The 17,615-nt window shown below is 41.7% G+C and overlaps 1 long non-coding RNA gene across 1 annotated transcript; it reads right to left on the bottom strand.

Moving 5' to 3' along the window:
* On the bottom strand, positions 4,209-16,081 carry LOC110393184. Its single transcript, XR_002434874.1, has 3 exons — positions 15,702-16,081; positions 6,463-6,568; positions 4,209-5,471 (listed from the first exon to the last, which is right to left on the bottom strand). It is a non-coding gene; the product is annotated as an uncharacterized LOC110393184 (long non-coding RNA).

The following is a 17,615-nucleotide window of genomic DNA, read 5'->3' as shown; positions in this document are numbered from 1 at the left end:
TGTTTGGAAGGCCATAGGCAGAGGATTGTGGTGAATGGCACTATGTCCATGTGGAGGCTGGTGACAAGCAGTGTCCCCCAGGAGTCTACCTTGGGACCAGTGCCCTTCAACATCTTCATCAATGACATCAATGATGGGCTTGAGTGCACCCTCAGCAAGTTTGCCTACGACACTAAGCTGAGTGGTCCAGATGACATGTTAGAAGGAAGAGATGCCATCCAGAGGGACCTTGACAAACTTGAAAGGTGGGCCCCTGAGAACCTCACGAGGTTCAACATAGCAAAGTGCAAGGTTTTGCACTTGAGTCGGAGTAACCCCAGATACGTGTACAGATGAGGAGAAGAACTCCTTGAGAGTAACCCTGCGGGGAAGGACCTGGGGGTCCTGGTGGATGAAAAACTGAATGTGAGCCAGCAGTGTGCTCTTGCAGCTCGGAAGGCCAGTGATATCCTGGGCTCCATCAGAAGAGGGGTGGCCAGCAGGGACAGGGAAGTGATTGTCCCTCTCTACTCTGCCCTCTTGAGGCCCCATCTGGAGTACTGCGTCCAGGTCTGGGGCCCCCGATACAGGAAAGATTTGGATCTCTTTGAGAGGGTCCAGAGGAGGGCCATGAAGATGATCAGAGGCTGGAGCACCTTCCCTACAAAGGCTGAGAGAGCTGGGCTTGAGGAGATCTCATTGCAGCCTTCCAGTATTTAAAAGGGATTTATAAACAGGAGGAGAATTGACTTTTTCCAATGGTAGACAGTGATAGGACAGGGGGGAAAAGGGGGGTTTTAAGCTCAAGGAGGGAAACTTTAGGTTGGATGTCAGGGGAAAATTCTTTAAAGAGAGAGTGGTGAGGTGCCAGAACAGGCTGCCCGGAGAGACTGTGGATGCTCTGTCCCTGGAGGTGTTCAAGATCAGGTTGGATAGGGCTCTGGGCAACCTGTTCTAGTACCAGATCTGGAGGTTGGTGGTCCTGGCTATAGCAGAGGGTTTGGAACTGCACGATCCTTGGAGTCCCTTCCAACTCAAGCCATTTTATGATTCTACAACAGCACTGATGGACAAAGGAAGGGCAACTGATGTCATCTACTTGGACTTGTGCAAGGCCTTCGACATGGCCCAAAACCACATCCTTATCTCTGAATTGGAGAGATGGATTTGAAGGCTGGACTGTAAGGTAGATAATGAAATGGTGGAATGCTCATAGCCAGCAGGTTGTTGTCAGCAGCTCTATATCCAGGTGGAGATTGGTCAGAAATGGTGTCCCTGAGGGGTCTGTTTTAGGACAGTACTCTTCAACTTCTCTATCAACAACACAGACAGTGGGATTGAGTGTATCCTCAGCAAGTTTGCTGATGACACCAAGCTGAGTGGTGCAGATGCCACACCAGAAGGGAGAAACGCCATCTAGAGGGACCTTTGACATGCTCAAAAAGTGGACACGTGAAAATCTAATGAGGTTTAACAAAGTAAAATGCAAGGTGTTGCTCTGGAGTCTGGGCAATCCCAGATATGCGTACTCAGTGGGAGAAGAACTTAATGAGAGCAGCCCTGTAGAGAAGGACTTGGGGGTTCTGGTGAATGAAAAGCAGGATGTGAGCAAGCAGTGTGCTCTCGCAGCCTGGAAGTCCAACAGTATCTTGGGCTGCATCAAAAGAGGGGTGGCCAGTAGGGAGAGGGAGGGGATTGTCCCTCTCTACTCTGCCCTTGTGCAACTCCATCTGGAGTACTGTATCCAAGCCTGGGGACTCCTGTACAGGAGGGATGTGGAGCTGTTGGAGTGGGTCCAGAGGAGGGCCACAGAGATGATCAGAGGACTGGAGCACTTCTTCTATACGGATAATTGAGGGATTTAGGCTGGTTCAGCTTAGAGAAGAGAAGGCTCCAGGGAGACTTCACTGTGGCCTTCCAGTACCTGAGGGGAGCTTACAGGTAGGAGAGGGACCAACTTTTTCATGGTCTGATAGTGACAAGGGAGAATGGCTTTAAACTAAAAGAGGGAAGATTTAGGTTAGATGTAAGGAAGAAATTCTTTACTCAGAGGGTGGTGAGGCACTGGAACACGTTTCCCAGAGAGGCTGTGGATGCCCCATCTCTGAAGACATTCAAGGCCAGGTTGGATGGTATCCCAGGCAGCCTGATCTACTGATTGGCAACTCTGCCCATGGCAGGGGCGTTGGAACTAGATGATCTTTCAGGTCCCCTCCAACCTAAGGCATTCTATGATTCTATGACTTGAGCTGTGTGTTCAGAAGGTGGAAGCACTGAGCACTCAAAGGTAGCAGAGGACTTAAAACCAACTGCAAGATTGGTTCAAAATTGCAAAGAAAAGTAACACAAAACTTGAAATTGTGCCTGAAAACTCATCTGCTTTTCCAGATATCTCAGTTATTTATTATAAATAAATAAATAAATAAATAAGTAGGTATTATTTCTTCCAGAAGTCTGTGCTTGTGTTGTGGTTTAACCCAGCAGGTGACTAAGCACCACACAATTGTTAGCTCACTCTCCCTCCAGTGGGATAGGGGAAGAAAATAATAATAAAAAAAAAAAGTAGAGCTCATGGGATAAAACTATTTACTAAGAGAAAAGGAAAAGGATAATAGTTATGACTGTATATATGTATGTATATGTATGTAAAAGTACATAACAAGTGATGCACAAGCAATTGCTCACCACCCCCCGACCAGTGCCAGCTAGCCTCCACTGAGCACAAGAGAGCCACATGAACGCCCACTCCCTTCAAAACTCACCTTCTGCATGATGTTATATGGAATGGAATATCCCTCTGGCCAGTTAAAGTCAACCATCCTAATTCAGACCCCCTCCCAGCCCTTCATTAGTATGAATTGAGAAACTGGAACGGCCTTGGCTCTGTACAATGCTGCTTAGCAATAACTATAAACATCAGTGTTTTATCAGCATTGATTTTCTCCTATAATCAAAACGCAGCAACATACCAGACACTCTGAAGAAAACAACTCCATCCTAGCTGAAATTTAGTCTGTCATACCTGTAGACCATCACAGTTACAACACTGCTACTATTTAGCACACGTCCTTAATGTGGCAGACCTGTGTCTACTGCAAGAAATATTCTTCAAGAGTCCAGCACTTGGGTGTGAAGGATGCACCTCAGATCGTTTTTGAACTGTGGCCTGTACATGTTCAACATTGTATTTTGGTAGAGTAGAATTTATTTATACAGCACAGAAAAAGACAGAAGGTGGGAACTCAATACTGGAGAGCCTTAACATGCATTTGGGATACTTTTTGCATTAGAGAAGCATCTATGTTATTATTTATCATAGAGCAGCGGCAAAGTGACTCAGTGGAGGCCAAGTAGTTTCTCAAAAGAAATTGATTGACTCCATTTCATCTTTAACATGTGACTGCAAAGCTCAGGTCAGCAATGCAAAAATCATTCCTCTTATAGATCCATAACAAATCAGTATTTCTCAGAGAGTTTTGATGTTAGAAATATTATCCAAAGTTTTAGTAAAGACCCAAAATCTTTAATCACCAGCTAAGTCCCTCAGAAGCCTAAAATCAATCCAGACTTTCAGCATTTTGTTTTGTGATTCCACCACAGACTCAGTAGAACCATAAGGCTTCGGCAGCTTTTTGATCCCTCACTGCAATACTCCGACACAAGGAATATTGCATTACGAACACGAACCATGTTTGTGGCTACAGAAGACAGGAAAGAACTCTGTTGAAAAGCCTTCACTTTATTTAGCAATGAGAGGTGCTAGGATCACTGCTCAGTGGTACCAGCCTTCAAGCAAGTTTACTGAATGTATGAGGACTTGCATCTCTGATCAAAATGAGGAGTGCAAAGGGGCTATACAGTTATATGACTGTCGGCACATTACAGGACATGAGAATGTGTTTGTCTTGCTATAATGAAACCTGACAGTAACTCCATGCCTGACCATCTACCTAAGCTCACATACTTGCCAGCAGTCTGGCAGAAGTCAGGCTAAGCACACAGGTATGAGTTTGCAGGGCTAGTTTAACTCCTCTGTGAAAAGCTGAGAAGGAAGATATTATTCTCTTCTATTACATTTACTATAACATTACCAAAAATATTGAATTAGGACTTTATTTAGATAGAATTATTAATTGTCATACGGGCTTTCAACTCATTATATCAGTGCATCCAATTATCTTCAGTTCACAATCCAGTTGGCTTATAACAGATGATCACAAGGACTTCATTATACACCCTCAAATTCTCTCTTGAGATGTCTGTATTCCCTAGACAAAGGTGACTTTAGCCAAAGAATTGCTGTATTTGGACTGCTGAGATAATCATGGAAGGTTTACTAAGAACAGTATCTCTCACTTCTGGAAGGATGGCACAGGCTTCTCAACAGTGAGCAAAATACAAGCACATTTCTAATCCTGCCTCAGGAAAAGCAAAGGGAAAGAAAAAGATAGTGCTGGACTGGAGCTGAGGTTCTGTTCCCTCTTTTTCCAGAGGACAGAGGTGATGCTTCTGGGAAGGTTCCTTCAACCCAATGCAAGCTTGGTCTAGCTACCTCTCCCTCTCCATCCTGACTTTCCAGGAGTAAGCAGCAGAGAACAAGACTGGGGTGTTTTGCTGGATTGGGTGACCTGATGGTTTAGGCAGATGCCTACACTGCCTATGCGAAAGGCCAGCCCCACTCTGCTTTGCTGAAGACAGGAAGTAAAAACACTGATGCTGGGATCCTGAAATCCTGTTATCTCTTCTGATAGTTGAAGACGATTTTGAGTTTCCTTTATTATACTGATATTAAATCCAACACATTTATAGAGCTATTATAAACAGGAGGGGATTTGGAAAGGCCATCAATCCACTCATCAGCTATACCTAATCATTCCTGAGCAATCTTTTCAACCAGATCCTAACCCCAATAATGAAGAAATCAATATCTTCCTAGATAACCTACAATACTGTCTCATGGCTGTTGCTTTCAGACATTTCCTAATATAAAAACTAAATCTCCCATAATGCATGTAGACTATCTACTGCTTGTTGATTGTTTGCTTTTGTCCTGTTTTAGGTTTTTTCCTGACCTCTTTGCCAGTTATGTTTTCAAAGATGGCTAATGTGTCTGCTTTGGTTTCTCTCTTCTTTAGACAGAACAAACACAATTCCTTTAATCTTGCCATAGAGTCAAGAGGAGAAACAAGAAAAAGGCTGGACACAGCTCACTTCACATGCATCTTCCTGCGAGGGCTCAAAGTGTTCAAAACCAAACAGTTCTCCAGCTGGCACTACATCCACACTGAACAGAGGAAGAAAACATCACATATATTGCAGACAAAGAGACCTTTTTTTATACAGATTGGTACACTGTTTACCTTTTTGCTGCAACAGGCATCTTTAACTTCAAGATCTTCTCCATAGCTTTTATGTTTTATCAATTATTCCCAGTTTTGTGGGTTCTGGAGTGCAGATTTTTCTTGATAAGTGTAGAGATTTTCTTTATGAACCTGCAGAGAATTTTGTTTTCATGCCCTTCACTGTGATGCCAGTGTAGCCTGGGTCCTAATTCTGACTTTCAAAGTGTCAGAGTTCCCTGAGCTTGTGGTCTTGTGCAAATTTAACAAGCGCTCTTTATTTCATCAGCAATGTGGTTACTGAAATTTATTCTGCACGAATATTCAACACTCAGTATTACCAGCTTCATGACAGACCTCTGGGTCATTCTCCCTTGAAACAGGCTCCAGTTTGGCAGTGAACCACTATCAACTACTCCCTCCGGTTTTCAGAATGGTTTTGAACTCTCTTATCTAGACTATATTTCCCTCATTTACTCAAGGGGATCCAGTACGTAGCCATGACAAAAGAATCCCAGTGCTGTGATTCATGGACTCTATTCCTTCTTCCCTAATCCCCAAGTCCTGTTATCCTCACATAGAAGGAAATTAGGCTGGTTTAATGCAATTTGTACTTGACAAATCCAATTTGTCCTTGCAGCTAGTTTGATTATTTGTTCTGTAAGTCTCTGGCTCTTCTTTTCCCTGCTTTCCAAAGATAAGCATTATATCTATAATTTTCCAGGCTTATCCCATGTAACTTATCTGTCACACATTTCCATACTTGTTTTCATCCCCAGCTCATTATGAAGGTGAGATTTGGTCAACATCTCCTCAGCACTCTTTTAAACTGGTACACTCTTATGTGCTTTGTAACGAGGATGATCAATGGCTCCAGAAGTGATTTGGAGGACTACGTCCAATAGTTAGTGCTAACTGTTCTTATTTCAGAGAAAATACTGTGGATGAGCAGCTCAGTTGCCTCAGTCTCCAAAAAACACATCTCCACCATCAGCTTGTCAGCACTGCTTTGGTTAGCCACAACCAGCAGCAGTCTGGGGTACTTCTGTTTCTCAACCTAACGATCTGCAAACTCAAAATTTCAATGTCATCTTTGAGGCAGGTCTCAGATCTTGATTTAATTTAAGAAAAGTCATGCACTCACCACAGCGCAAACACCCGGTTCTACCTCAGCCTTGTGTAGCACAATGTTGGAGAGATAAGCAGGGTAGATGCTCCAGGAAGGGTGTGAGAGACAATGGATGGGGCGCCTGTGAAAACAGCATAAGCAGAGTTGTACAGAGCAGCAGAGACAAAATGCACGCAAATGGACAGCACAACACCAGCCCCCTTGGCCAATCTCCTTTAAACAATGACTCTGAATTCCTAATCACCAAAGGCATAAAAATTTGAACCGTTTTCCCTATGAAAGCATCAGCTTGATACTGTTGGAATATTCTGTGGCAATATTAAAAATTTCCAGGTAAATTGCAAATGGAAATGCTTTAGAAAAGTAAACTTAGTTATTTGCTTTATGTTGGAAAGAGAAGTGAGCATGTTTTGCAGTTGCACAATCTGTGTGATCCACTGTAGGAGTCTATTTTGCAGAAGAATTCACATGGGCCCGTGTCAACTTTTTTTTTTGCCTTCTCTCCAAATAGCGTTCAATTGTTTGTTCAGTATTTCAAATGATGTGCCAAATCACTCTTCCACTTTTTTTTTTTTTTTTGTGCGTGTGTGTAGACCTGGATGGTATTTGATTTGTTTGAACTGTAAATCAAAGCAAACATTCCTGATTTAAAAGAGAGCTTCTACATATGAGAGGCATGTCTTCAAGATGATGAAGTTAAGTTAAAACTGAGCATTGATCATTTCATACCTTTGTGACAGAAATGCACCCCCATTATGTCTCTCTCTTCAATGGGTACTAAACGTTCAAGTTCATATAGCTTTCTTCCCCTCCACATCTTCCCCCAAGATTTTTTTACTTTTTTTAGAGGGGAAGCAGAAGATATCAACTATGTTTCTTAAGAAGCTGTAGAGGCCAAAAGACTGTATATTTATTCCTGCTTGTTCTACAGTTACTGTTCTAATAAGTCATCAGAGGGTGTGAGATCCTTAATTACATTTCACCTTCATAGAGTGCTTTATTTCAAGGAACAGCATGAGAATGTTAATACCCAAAGTAAGGCTAACCAGCTTGCGAATCAGTGATGTTAACAAAAAATAAGATATGGGATAAACATTTAAACTTTCCGGGTATCTTCCACCTGTTCCCAAGGAATATTTCAGACACACTGACTCCAGATTCCCAAGGAAAGGTAACCAGACTTCCAGAGTTTGAGACTTTAGAACTGAAGAAATTTGGAAGACTCTGGGAGTCTGGATACCAGAACTGCCCAGCCAAATTTCCACATTCTTCAGTTCCAAAGCTTCCTCTAGTCCTTTCCTGGCTATTTGAACAATCATCAAAAAGCTATCTATAGCAAATAATGGCTTGAAAATTCTTTTGCAGAAGAGGTCTGCCCCAACTCAGCTGGAGTTCAGTCCTTTTCTGTGAGGCTGGGGTTAGCACAGGGACGCACCCACAATGTGCCCTGCCTACTGCAACAGGAGCGGAGCTGATGGTAGTTACCAGAGGCTTTCCGACTGCTTGTGGCCCTATCCACAACAGGAGGACCCTCTCCCAGTCCCTGCAGTGGTACCACCGCATCAGGACTGAGAGTTGCCTTTCTGTGGGGTTGCATTTCATGTTCTGAAGTACACCAAGTATCCTGCACACTCCCCAGAATCAGGTCGTGGCAGCTCGTTCTCCCTGGCAAAACCCTACAGTTATTGCCATAGTCTTGCTCTTAACTCTGGTAGCATTATCATGCACATCCCACTGGCTCCCGTTTGAGATCTCGAGGAGGTATCCAAATAGTCAAGGGAACAGAATCAGAATGAAAATATTTGCTGTGGATGCATGTGAGCAACATTACTGTCTTTCGCCAGAACAAGATGGAGGCAATCCCCCATCCCAGGCTCTGGCACTAGCAAACCTACAGCTGCGTAAATGACAGCAAGCAGGAAAGATTCTGTGACCATAGCGAACCTCTCAGCCTTTACTGGAGCCCCGCAGGGGCTGAGCAACCTGTGACTGGATCAGGGCCCAGGGCCTGTAACCCTGACAGAATTCCGAACACACCGAGACACCTGCACTTGCATTGCTCATTGCAGGCAACACACGTTGTTATCCAACATTCAGAAAGCTGCATCCATTAAAAAAAAATGCTCAGCGTACCTACATCATTTTTTTTAAAACTTGCAACTTTAACTTATTAAAAACAAATCTAAGGCAATAATTTAACATTTAGAAATTATCAATAGATATCTTACAGTTTTGAGAAGCTTAGTAATTTGTTCTATCTGCTTCTACAGGTAGCCTTGAACAAAAATTACCTAGGAACTGAATAATGACTTTAAAATCAATAACGGCTCCCTGGAAAATACTTGTGACTCTAAGTTGTTTCAATAGAAATATAATCATATATGAAGTAAAGAGATCATGTTTGTTCTCACTAACAAGCCACTGTCTCAGAAATACTAGCTGTCCAATTGGTGCAGGCAGTGATCACAGAGAAAAAGAGAACTTCAAACAGCCAGATTAAGCCAAACATAACTAGGAAAGAAGAAAGACAATACCAGGACAAAACGTAGAGAAAGAGATAAGGAATTAAATATGTCCCACACAAATCCTGTATTTCAAAGGTGGAAGCTCTCACACCTAGAACCTCTGCTTCAGAGGTTCTGAAAACACTGGCTGGATGTCCGGGCCCAAAGAGTTGTAGTCAATGGAGTTAAATCCAGTTGGTGGCCAGTCACAAGTGGTGTACCCCAGGGCTTGGTGCTGGGGCCTCTTCTATTCAACATCTTTATCAATGATCTTGATGAGGGGATTGAGTGCACCCTCAGTAAGTTTGCAGACGACACCAAGTTGGGAGGGTGTGTTGATCTGCCAGAGGGTAGAGAGGCACTACAGAGGGACCTGAATAGACTGGATTGATGGTCCAAGGTAAACTGTATGAGTTTCAACAGGGCCAAGTTTCAGGTCCTGCATTTTGGTCACAACAACCCCAGGCAACCCTACAGGCTTGGGGAGGAGTGGCTGGAAAGCTGCCTGATGGAAAAGGACCTTGGTGTGCTGATGGACAGTCGGCTGAATATGAGCCAGCAGTGTGCCCAGGTGGCCAAGAAGGCCAATGGCATCCTGGCTTGGATCAGGAATGGTGTGGTGAGCAGGACTAGGGAAGTCATCCTGCCCCTGTACTTGGCATTGGTGAGGCCCCACCTCAAGCACTATGTTCAGTTTTGGGCACCTCAATACAGAAAGGACATTGAGGTGCTGGAGCGGGTCCAAAGAAGGGCAACAAGGCTGGAGAAGGGCTTGGAGAATATGCCCTATGAGGAGCGAGTAAAGGAACGGGGGCTGTTTAGTCTGGAGAAGAGAAGGCTTAGGAGAGACCTAGTTGCTCTCTTCCAATACCTGAAAGATGATTGCAGTGAGAACGAGGTTGGTCTCTTCTCACTGGTGACAGGTGACAGGACAAGGGGAAATGGCCTCAAGTTGCGCCAGGGGAGGTTTAGGTTGGATATCAGGAAAAACTTCTTTCCAGAAAGGGTTGTTAAGTTTCGTTTGGATATCAGGAAAAACTTCTTTCCAGAAAGGGTTGTTAAGCACTGGAACAGGCTCCCCAGGGAGGTGGTTGAGTCACCATCCCTGAATGTGTTCAAAAAACATTTGGATGTGGTACTCAGGGACATGATTTAGTGGCGGGTTGTTAGAGTTAGGGTAGTATGGTTAGGTTGTGGTTGGACTTGATGATCTTGAAGGTCTTTTCCAACCTGAGCAATTCTATGATTCTATGATTCAGAGCAGTGAGGAATGACTGAGGGATATAACCGGAGGGTTCCAGAAGAGTTAATTTCTGTCTTTCTATCAGATTATAATTTCATTTTTACAGAACTGTCAAATTCTTCAAATTCCTCTGTGATGACAAAATACATTTCTGTTTAGCTGAATCATGCAGAACAATCCCAATATGTCTTCTTTCCAGGGCTGGATTTTGCAGCCAGTGCTTTTATGGGACTTAGATGAGTTTTTGGTGATTCATAGTACTTAAACTACTCAAGAGCACTTTTTCAATTTGGAAATTCACTTGAAGTAAATGCATCATCAGCATGATTGTCCATGCGTGAAAGAACTACAAGCAAAACAATGAGCACCATTTTTTAAAACCTACACTTAAACCAAGAAAAACAGTTATCATGAACTATTAAAAGACCTTATTTTTCAGTTTTCATGAATCTCTCATGGAAAACATGGGTTACCCTTGTCTCTGCATCTCTTATGCTGAGAATCCTAAATTGCAAATGAAAAAAATATAATGCACACATTGTGTTAGAGCCGTTAACATGATACATAGCAACATAAATTATATTATCTGCAGCAGATTTAGCTGCTACTGGTTTAGCCTTATTCTTACAACAGCCTTTTCTAGGAAGAACCTTATAAGATCTAGGCATTGAACACTCATAGTGTTCTTTTTAGAATGCTAAATAAACTGCTATTTTACTTTTTAAGTATTAATGGAAGACGCTCTGGTATCTGCCAAGCACACTGTGGATTTGAAGAATATGTCATAAACTTAAGTGAAAGCAGACTTCTGCATTTTTGACATTTATCTGAAGAAAAAAACTGCGGGAGTACTGAGTGTGCATGTGTCTATATGGCATTTTCACAGAAGATTGGATAGTGGCACTTCCAAAACATTTTTACTTCAGATACCATCAATGAAATCTTTCACTCTTAATCCATCATGACAGTGTTTATTTATTTATTCACTTAAATGGATTTATATGATATGTTAAAAAGGTCTAACCACAACTGTGTTCTTTTGATATATAGGAAAATACAGTCCGACTGGTGAACACAGACGTAAAAACAGCAGCCCATATTAAATCAGAAAACAGTCCCCTCAAAATAAAATGAAAACTACTCCATGCTTCAGACAGCCATTCAGACAGCCTGCACTGACCAAGACCAGTATAACAATTTGAGAAGGTGACTTCAAATCATACAAACCTTTAAAAAGAAGCCCAGAAAACAACAGCTTTGAATTCACCCTGATCAGTCCCTGCTTTCCACCTTCCTTCCCCACGACTGTCAAGGACTGGAGATGGGTCCAGCTGCTCTGACAGTCAGTGAAACCAGTTGATTTCACCTTTGAGTGGTGCAGGCCAAATGTGATGGCTCCTTGACAGAATCATTTCTTTCTGGCCAAAAATGAAGGGATGCATGCTTATGTTGAACTTTGGGTAGAGTCTAGGGGCAGGTGTATGCTCTCAGGCCCGGAAAGCTGACCTTTTTGAGGCAGTTGCCAGCTGCTGGCCAACTCATTACATGAGGACCAGAGGACTAAAAGGCATCTCCAACAGATATGGGTGTCACTGTTAGAAAAATAAAGCTCCACAACTGATAACAAATCTGCAGCCTCCCACAGCAAAACAGTCACCTTGAGACTGGAGTGACAATCACCCATCTCGAGCATCACACTGTGAGGACAAGGATCTGGTTGGCCTTGCATGCAGCCTCGGTGTAAGTTGGCTCATCCTGACCATGGCTTCCCCACCTCAGCTCAGGATCTTGCCAGTAGTTGCCATGTGGCAGCACCATGGGGAAGGGACCAAGGCAAGCCCTGGGCAGAGCACATGCTGCTGAGGAAGGGGACAACCAGGCAGCCAGCAGGACCGCCCATGGCAGGACACACATACTAGAGCAAGCTGGTGAGTCTGGTTTCACCCCTGCCAAAATCCAAGTGACAGAATCTCAAGGTTAGGTAACATTGATGGGTTAGATATGAGTCTTCGCAGGTTCACTTGTCAAGCAGCTTGCTTGCTGAACCTGAACAGAAACATGGGTGCTTCCACTACAGGTGGCACAGATGGAGGCTGTGTGTTCTCAGGCTTGTCTACAAGCAGACTGCCTGCATTATTTTCCCCTTTTTTTTCCCCACGAGATAATAGAAAAGATACTTGTAATACCATGTGGAAGCTTTGTTTCAAAGCTACGTTTGTCACAGCTGCTTGGCCTTTGGTTATGTGACCTGTCTAAGCCACATACTCCATTCTGATCTTCTGAAAGCACTGTAGCAAATTATTCCCATGAAACAGCCTACAGACCCCTGTGAGGATGAGTTCAGTCCTTCACCCCTAGATCCATTGTAATTTTCTACTCCTCATCCCCCTGATTCAGAAATTAATCATCTTCTTCAGTCTACATTGCTCCTGGCATTAGAGGTGCTAAGAAAAATCAGAACAAGTACATCTACACAGTGTTCCTCTCCTAGTCTCTATGACATGATAACAACTTTCTACCTGGAAGTCAATAACAAGACATTTGGCTAAAAAACACTGAGAACAGACAGAAAGATAGGCAGTGATGCTGTTTATCAGGATACCATCACTTAAGAAGACATAGGAAGTAAGTATGTGATGAAACTTGCAATATAAGAACAAAAATAAAGGATTGTTTTAGCCCGAAGTTACGTTGCATAATACATGCACACATCAGCACAAAATCAAAATAAATTAAATTCTGCTGTAATTGTTTGAAGCCAAGGGTTTCACATGGCTATAGTACACTCACACAATACTTTAAATTACCTTTCTGTTTTTAAATGTCCATGAAACATAATTAGGGCAACTCAAGGTTGTAAAATCTAGAGTACTGCCTTAAAAGTGGTAATGTACAGTTTTATAAGTATTCATTAAATAATTATATTTTAGTGTTCTCTTGTATAAGTTCCTTTATTAATCATCGGAAATACAAAAAAAAAAAGCTCTGCATCAAATAATCAAATAATTTTAGTATTTCTCTCTGAAAAGAGGTTTTCTCCCACAAAACTAATACAAACTTAGTTTTTAAGGTCTGGTTGTTCCAAACGTTATTACAACATATTTCAAGTTCTGTTTCAAAGAAACACAAAATGCTTATTTTTATTAAACAAAGAGAAGCAATTGCAAGCCTTAGGAGGGACAACCCAACTTCCTTAGAAACCCACAGAAAACAGAAGCTGCTAGCTTGCATCTCACAAATTGGCAAAGTATCTATCTAAAAAAGAAGCTAAGAGTGAAACTGCAAAATTATAGACAATTAGTCCAATTTCAACACTCCAAAAGATTGGGATAAGTATTTTTTTAGTAAACACACAGAGATGAAAACCTAGTTTTGTCAAGGACATATCAAACCTAATTTCCTTTTCCTACAGAGTACCTTGAATAGGATGGCACCGCAGACTGTACTCTTCACATTTCTGTGTACCTCCTCTGATTATACTCCTAGCGGTAAATGAAATTCAGAGATAATATACACGAGACGTACACCTGAAAGAGACACCTGAAACACTTTGTTGTTTGCAGCTGGATAACCTTTTAGGTTCCTACAAAATAATTTAGAAATGAAACACTAAATAATGATTTTGAAAATCTTTTCATAGCTAACTAACTAATCGCCCCCCGAAAAACACAGTTTATAGTTTGGCGAACGCCATGTGACTCTGGAAGAAGTGTGAGCATTTAAAGTTCATACTTCTTAGGACGCTCAGTGGCAAAGGCTGACAGTGAATGTCTGACAGCTGTCTGTCACTGAGACACCAGAACTGCCCAAAAGTTTCTGATACTTCAGTATTAGAGATGACGTAGGTGCAAGCTAATGAAAAAAATAACAACATTTGCACCCTTGCCATAATGTTGTCATTTTTCCCAAGTGAACTTCAGGTATAATCAAGATTTTACTAACTATACAGCTGGCAGATATGATACTCTCCTAAAATAGCTATTCCTTCTGCTGCTCCAGATTCAGAAAAAAATCATACAACACAAGTGGAGATGCAGAAGAAAGACTAACTTTTCTAGCATAGAAACTATGATGATTTTGTTGAAGAGAGATGTTTTTGAAGCTGCTGGCAGCAACTTGTAGCTAGCAACTTTTGTGAGCCCAAGAGCAATGATGTTGAAACAGAGCTGAGTGCAACACTTTTTGGTTTCAATTCTAAGTTTTTGAAGTGGTCAGAACCCCTAATGTAAGGCTTACAATAATTTACTTTGTTCTGCTAATATTTGCCCTTCTTATCACCAGGCAAGAACTGTGACTTTGAACCATAAAGTATCAAAAATTAAAAGCCTCTACAACTCCAAAACGGGTCATGAACAACCATAAAGAATGTGTACCTCATTGTAATCACTTCTCCAACAAAGAGTTTTCATCTGTAATCTCACACTTGAATTATTCTAATTCAGAGAGATGCCCTGTTCTCTGCTGAAATTTTAAAATTACACTCCAATTATACTCCAGTTTAACACTGAATCCTGTCTCTTAAATAACGAAAATACTTTATGGTTGGCCTAGAAATTCATTTAGGGATTAGTGAACCCTGTTTTGCCTAACATGAATGATTTGCCTCACTTTTGTCCACTCAGAAGTAATTTTATCTTAACACTAATGAAACCAAAGTGTTTAACTTTTGTCACTTAACAGAATCTATTCAGTGAATAATTTTGGTATGAGCAGTGACTTATAACTGAGGATTTAAAACCCATATTAAGCCTTACTCTTTCTGCTCATTACCATTTTCAGCTTATACCCTTCAGCTCAGGAAAACGTAAATGAAGATGCTGCTAATACTTTTAATTTCATTAGTATTCTAATATTTCACCAAAATAATTTCAAATGGAATTGTATTTAACCCCTTTTGCAATATTTGGCAAGATTTATTTCATTAAGGAGGCCTGTGGCATCTGTAATGTATTCATCATGTTTCAAAATCAGTGCTCTACGTGAAAGCTGCTGTTTCTTGAGGTGTGGTTTGCAGTTATTTTGGTCTCCTTCACTGTTTGTTTTTTTTTTAACTGTTGCTTGCAAGAATGTACAAAGCAAGCTCAGTGACAAGATTATGCTGAATGATTGAAATGAAATTTACTGCTGAAGAACATTTCCAGTTTCTTTCTGCATACAGAGTAATTTACAGTACTTTCTACAACTGCAATGAAGAGCTAGCCCACTTCTTGCAGGGGTTTGGTGACATGAAAAATCAGCTGCTAACAGCTCATCGACCCATCATGAGAGTTCGGCCCCGGACTTCAGCATGGACTGTCTCCCATAATATTCTCATAGGCAAGCTTAGAAAGTGTCGACTGGATAAATGTACAGATTGGTTGATTGAGAACTGGCTGGCTGGCAGAGCTCAGGGGGTTGTTATTAGTGTCACAGAGTCTGGCTGGAGGCCTGGCTGGAGGCCTGTAGCTAGCAGTGTCCCACAGGGATCAACAAGGGGGCTAGTATTGTTTAACTTATTCATCACTGACCTGTGTGAAGTGATAGAGTGCCTCTTCAGCAAGTCTGCTGATGATAGAAAACTGAGAGGAGTGGCTGACAGTACTGTGCTGCCATTCAGAAGGATCTTGACAGTCTGGGGAGATGGAAAGAGAGGAACCTCTTGAAATTCAACAAAGGTAAGTGGAGGCCCTACACCCAAGGAGCATACATGATACCACATGTATCAGTATAGGTTAGGGGCTGATGTGCTGGAAATTAACTCAGAGGAGAAGGACCTGGGTATCCTGGTGGACAACAGGTTGGTCATGAGCCAGCAGTGTGCCATTGTGATCAAGAAGGCCAATGGGATCCTGGGGTGAATTAACAAGAACATGGCCGGCAGGTCAAGGGAGGTGATCTTCTGCCTCTACTCTGCCCTGGTAAGGCCACATCTGGAGTACTGCGTCCAGTTCTGGACTCCTCCATTCAAGAAAGACATGAGGATACTGGAGAGAGTCCAGTGATGGGTTACTAAAATCATGAAGGAGCTGAAGTTTCACTCCTTTGAGGAAAAGCTGAGGGAGCTGGGCTTGTTCAGCCTGGAGAAGGCTCAGGGGTAACTCATCAATGTCCAAAAGGATCTGAAGGGCGGGTGGTAAGAGGAAGGTTCCAGACTCTTTTCAGTGGTTCCTAGCAACAGGACAAGAGGCAATGGGAACAAACCAGAACACAGGAGGCTCCCTCTGAACATAAGGTAGCTTTTCTGTGCTGTGTAAGTGGCAGAGCACTGGCACAGGTTGCCCGGAGGCTGTGGAGTCTCTTTCCCTGGGGATATTCAAAAGCTGCCTGGACACAGTCCTCGGTAAATTTTTCTAGGGGACTCTGCTTGAACAGGTTGCTGGGCCAGGTAATCTCCAAAGGCCCCTCCCAACCTCAAGCAGTCTGCAATTCAGCGATTCTGCAATTAGTGCACATTCTAATAGGAGCTGAATCCCAAAACTTGTGTAAGCATTCTGAGAAAAAATGCCAGGAAACCTCTGTTAATGTAAGAGTAAACTAAGAGATTCCTAAACTGTACATTTCATACAAGAAAGAAAAAATATAAGTATCATAGGTATAAAAGTAATACTAACCATTCACAAGTATTCAATGAAAATAAAGACAATGTCATAATAATCTCTTTATAAAACTAATTTCTAATAATTCTAGTCATTTTTCTGTGTTGAAATGAAAAGATCTCCCATTAAAATACTACTAGAATTCTGTTGATTATATTATTATCACTATTCATCATGTTACTGGAAAGATAGAGACAAAGAAATGCAAATAGCTGATAAAAAAAAAAAAAAAAGATAAATGAGAGGCAAAGACACCTTTTTCCAAGAGTATCTCAATGTACATCACAGTAACTTTTTTTGTGTTTTGCACTGATTTTCTTGTAGCCACACACTCATTATTTTCAAATAATCAGTTTCATTAAGCTAACTTTATTTAGGATTTGTTCCATAAATTCAGTAACTTAATATATTTTAGAAAGATGTGGAATTTTTTGCAATCATGAAACCTGTATCTTAAAACAGTTGAAATTTCACTCATTGAATGGTAGCTTTTCAAGGAGCTAACTTTTAAATTGTTGTAGTCAGTGGTAACAGATGGAAACACTGTCCCCTTGTGGATAGGAATATGAGGAAAGTGATATTGTATCCTACTGATAGCAACGGTAACCTTGGGCATTAGGAGCTTCATTAAGAAATTAATTAGAATTCTGCCTTATATACTCCTCATGAATAAAAAAAAAATTGAATGTAGAAAATATCTGGAGGTCCTTTTAATTTAAATTGGTTGGCCTGACAGACAACACAGGGTAAAGACTGAGCTAATGTAACATCTCTGCTAACACCATCAGTCCATGCTATCATCTAAACCTAACTGCTCTAGGCTGCAGTGTTGCCCTCATTTGAAGA

The sequence above is a fragment of the Numida meleagris genome, chromosome 2, assembly GCF_002078875.1.
Source record: "Numida meleagris isolate 19003 breed g44 Domestic line chromosome 2, NumMel1.0, whole genome shotgun sequence".
Classification (NCBI taxonomy): Eukaryota; Metazoa; Chordata; class Aves; order Galliformes; family Numididae; genus Numida; species Numida meleagris.
Note: the sequence above shows the minus strand (reverse complement) of the source record. Positions and strands in the feature narration are given on the sequence as shown.